The following is a 5,073-nucleotide window of genomic DNA, read 5'->3' on the forward strand; positions in this document are numbered from 1 at the left end:
TCTCGAAATGGATCACAGTGTAAGATTTAGAAAAATATTTACTATACTTGTCATCAATTTTCTGGCATATTTTCTTTGGAGAAGCTGGATCAGGCAGAGCTCGAAGCCTGGTAAGTTTCCCTAACCACTGACTTGGAGTACATATACCTGAAACTGAGCAAGTAATTCAAAGTTATTTTTCAGATAAATTAATTTTCTTATTTATTTTCTGCAAGTAGAAAACCTGTGAGCAAGTCATGAGTTCCATTAGTTCACTAATTGTTTGAACATACTCCACATATTCTAAGTGATATTTTTATTACTTAGAATGGAGTGATTGGAAATTATTTGTTGAGTTATTTGCATTAGATGTCTGTCCCTGCTTCGATGAGCTTTGCTGTCATTGTGAAGATAAGAAGATGAGAAATCTCTGAGGCTTTTGTATTTTCAGACAATGGGAACAGATTAGGGACAAGGAAGAGAAAATGAAGATTAGGGGATTTTAGAAATATAAACCTGTGTATTGCTGTTGGTTTTCATGACAGAAAAAAATAGATTTTTTTTTATTGTGGTCAATTTATTTCTCTCATGTTCAGAACCCCTGTAAGGATCTATTATTCTCTTTGGGTCACTCAGGTAAGGCAAAGACAAGCACTGCTGCCCTGGACTGTAGCACAGTGCAAAGCAAAGAGCAAGTGAGAGACTTTCATGGAAGAGGGGATGTCCAACTCAAGCTTCTCCTCTGTAGTGTTACTGTTTTCATCCTGCTTGACATTTCTCAGAGTAAGTTGTATTTCAGATTAGTAGCCCTTGGCAGTAGGCTGGAGAAAGATGAGATTTTAGTGTGATATGCTACACAGGCATGGGGGGGAAAGAAAAGAATATGTGCGAAAAATTGAAATGACAAGGTCATGTTGATAGCTTGGTTGTGGGAGCTGCCACGGTAGTTTGCTGCATTATGATTAGAGATGGGCCAGCTAGCATGAATGAGATGAGAGCTGGTTTGAACCTTCATCCACTCCTCTAACCAGACTGAAGTGGGGCCCATGGCGAGGCTGAAACACATCTAGCACTGGTACATTTGGTCTCTCAACATTATTTAATGAGCTTCTGCTTTGGATAATTTAGCTCAGAATAGAAAAGAGGAATCTAGACAAATATTCAGGACTTTAATCCAGTCTAAAATCCTTCAATCTGGAAAACCTGATTGTATCAAACCATATAAAGACAATTTCATCCCATTCCCAGCCTTCCATCTGTAACAAAGAGCTCCACATCCTTGTTAATAACCATCCTGTTAACAACATGAAACAAAGTCTGCAAAGCTTTCAAATTTCAGCACAGGATCTTTTTAATTATGAAGCCCTCAGATGAGATGCCAAGCTTCTGTCAGAAGCTGAGTGTGAGAGTAGTCTGCTTACAAGGACTTGCAGTGGGAACTGCACTGAGCTGAGCGTACGATCCTTCTGTCAGCCCTTTCTCTTCTCTTTGGCTTTATCCTGTGGGAAGTAGCTTTACATTCCCATTCAGGCTACAAGGGATTCTGCGAAAGCTGAATCTCTGCACTGGCCGTGCTTATTCTGCAGCGTGTGTCACACTCCCTGCGGTGAGGGCTAAGTTCTCCCTATTTTGTGCAGTCTCTGTCTAATGCAGACAAAATTCCTCCTTCCCACAAGGATTCCAGGAGAAAGCAAAGGCAGAGAGCAAGGGCAAGTGGAGACAAGCAATGCAGTTTACCTTGGACTCCCTGTTTTGAAACACTTACCAAGTTCACTGAAGTAATAGTTGTGATTTGGTTGAATAACAAAATCCATATCCAGCCCATTTCTCAAAAGTGCAGTCAGCAGTGCAGGATTCTTCTCTTCATTTTGCCTTAATAATGTCACTGCTTAGTTCTTGGTTACAGGTATTCATGATGATACGGTGGGCCAGAAATACACAGGAGTCCAGAGTGTTTTGAAGTGGCTCTAGGAGCCACTGAAATAATGACCTATATTGGTATAGAAAACTTTTTTCCTGTCCATTTTCATCCTCAGTGTACTTTACAGACCTGAGAGCTGCATCTCTTTGAACTGTGGCAATGCAGAGCAGAAAGCAGCTTCTCCAGCTGAGGTTGCAGGGCGCACTCTGCTACGTGAGGACTGGAAGGATAAGCAGGGCTTCTCACCCATATCTAGATAAAGGATTGCATGTTAACATGCTTTGCCTTTCTTCCCCTCCCTTCCACTCCCCTCCCAAAAGTATCTGGCAGTGAAAGAAGGTAACCAAAGACTCCTTTTCTCTTTTACTTGGAGGTAAATCAATCTGACCTACCACTTAATGATATCTCCTTTTTACAGGATGAAGGCAGCAGCTGGGAAAAACAGAAGAAAAGAAAAAGGAGACTTTCTTCTTCATGTGTAAATTTTCTGTAAGGAGAATAAAACTTGAAATTAAGCTTGCCTGTGATTTTGAAATGTGTAGTTTATTATTTTCCCCCAATTATTTTCTTAATGTCTGGGCTTCCATAGTCAAGTAAGTCACTGCACTTGAAAGGACCCTCTAAGAGAGGTGTTTGGATTTTTTAACCAATTATCATCCATTTCTGCAGAATAAATAATGCTTCTGAAAACATGATGCAAGCCCTCAGAATACTGTCCACTGATACCTGCAAACAAAGTCAAATTAAATCCTTACTCGATACTTTTTTGACTTTGTAGTTATTGCAGTCTGATTTGTTATTATAACAAATTTACTCATATGGAAAAATAAGAGGCATTATATGGCTCTCTATATAATACATAAATAATGTTTTCTTTTTCAGGGAGTTGAAAGACACATGACTTCGATGTTACTGAGATTGTGTCATAATCATCAAATGGAGCTGGTGCCAAATAAACCAGATGGAGCTTTCAATCAACAAACTGCATTTATTATTGATATCTGTGGCTTATTTGTTATCCATGCACCTTTTAACAGGATAAGGTAAGAAAAAAGATCTGCTCCCAGAGAATAAAGAGAGCTATTAGAAGCTCTCACCTTATTATTTGACCTGACGGTACAAATAGATGATGGGAAAAAGTCAAAGTACAATACCCAACTCCAAGTGGAAGGGATTCATTTGATGCTTTCTACAGGAGCAGAGGGTGGCATGAATGATTATTTCATCCTCCTATACTATGAAAAATTTCAGAGAAATTTTATTTATCTGTGCACATATTACTCCTTAATTATTGTTGGTTACATTGCTATTCTAGCACATTTTTTTTGTCTCTTTCCAAGAACATATATAATTTTATTGAATACATAGCTTTGCTTGTGTCTATATTATATTGCTTTTATATATGTCTTTGTATATACTCTATTACATTCTGCCTGTAGTATGAAAGAGGCAAAAGTAAGGAGTTTGATAGGCAACAAATACGTGTCACCTTTTTTGTATGAGGCATGGCATAAAAAAGCCCTATACCTGTGACTCACTTTCGCCTTCTAGAGACATGGAGAGACATAGGGAATACATATATAAAGAAAAAATAAACCCTTATTTAATTGCTTTCGTTTTGATTTTTTTTCCAAACGCATCATTTTTGTCTCCTTTTTTTAAAGTGGTAATCCCTGTCTTTTCTGCTAAGTAAAGATAGATAAACCAAAATAATACCCCGCCAAGTTTCTTTTAGCATTTGAATGTATGAAGACTATTGTATGAAAAATTTTGTTGCTTCTCTGAAAGTTATTCAGCCTTGTGTGTAATTTCCTCTTATCTTCTCTTTATTCACATGTGTTCTCCTAAGAGAAGAAAAATATCTGTTTGTGGCCTAGGATGTATTTTTGTTACTGAGACAGATAAAAATTCTGTTTGCCAAATGTTCTCATGTTTACAGAGAACAAACAGTCCTACACATTCCTTCCCGGTACTGTACAACTCCCTTTCAATAATTTCCCTGCACTTCTATAACTTTGGAGACTTTCTGCCCCACTTACATGAGGCTGTAGGCATAGATTGGAGCCCTTCCTTTGTCCTTCCAAATATAAAGAAGTTGGAACACAGAAACAAGAATTTTTCCATTTTGATTTCCTAGACAAAACTTTTGAACAAGATCTGAATTTTGCCTTCCTGTGTGGAATGGGAGTAGAATTTCATGGTAATGAGCTAAAAGAATTGTAAGGAAAGGTTTTCATACTTGATGCTGTAAATAGATTAAATATATCAGTGCACTTCATATGATATGTGATTTTCCAATAAAATTTATAACTGATGAAAGACTGAGTTTGAGAGTGGCATATAAGGACTCTTCCATAGAATTCAGATTCTGCATGAGAAGTTAATATCTGACTATGGGAGAGTCACCTCTTTGGATTGATCTGGTGGGCCCAGTCCAGCACCACTCACCTCTCCACACCCAGCACTGTAATCAGCAAGTCTCTACACAGAGCAGAAGAGTTAAGCAATCAGGATGACTTAACTATCAACTTGACCTTTGAGATCCCTTCAGAACAGGTTTGATCCACACTGATTTACTTTATCCTTCAAACCATCAGATCTGTATTAAAACCCTAATTACCCTGAGAAGTAATTATTTGATGCCCTATGTTAGCAATGTCCCAAGTCCCAACGTAAAAACTAGGGATGAAAGTCACACCTTACTGAAGTCAAAGGGAGGATTACTTTCAGTGGAACTGGAGTTTCACCCAGAAAACCATACCAACAGTGTTTGGGTCCTATCTATGTCTGAAGGCATGTGAATCTTTATATGGTGCCCATCATATTATGTAAAAGGTATCTCACAAGCTACTCTGATATATTCATTTAAAAACAGGAGATTTTATTGAAAAAAAAAAGAGAACAGTAATGGCATAAATGATATACTGGTTTACTACAAAATGCTGTGTCACCTGATATGATAATTATATTGTTCTATCATTCCTTTGGTAATGAAAATCTTCACTTATTTGTATGTTATTTTTTACTGAACATGAGACATACATAGGGGGAAAAATGCAAAATTAACATTAGACATTTGTGATAATTACCAACATTTCCATGGATCTCCATAACTACTTCTTAGTAAGTTTAGTCATTTGTTTTCCTCTCTTAAAGTTCCTTCAAAGGTCATT

General features: G+C 37.5%; 1 long non-coding RNA gene across 1 annotated transcript; it reads left to right on the forward strand.

The window, feature by feature from the left end:
• Nucleotides 1-335: 335 nt before the first annotated feature.
• On the forward strand, nt 336-3,766 carry LOC118688977 (uncharacterized). Its single transcript, XR_004980541.2, has 3 exons — nt 336-762; nt 2,319-2,389; nt 2,783-3,766. It is a non-coding gene; the product is annotated as an uncharacterized LOC118688977 (long non-coding RNA).
• The last annotated feature ends 1,307 nt before the right edge of the window (nt 3,767-5,073 follow it).

Source organism: Molothrus ater, chromosome 7 (genome assembly GCF_012460135.2).
Source record: "Molothrus ater isolate BHLD 08-10-18 breed brown headed cowbird chromosome 7, BPBGC_Mater_1.1, whole genome shotgun sequence".
In the NCBI taxonomy this organism is placed as follows: domain Eukaryota; kingdom Metazoa; phylum Chordata; class Aves; order Passeriformes; family Icteridae; genus Molothrus; species Molothrus ater.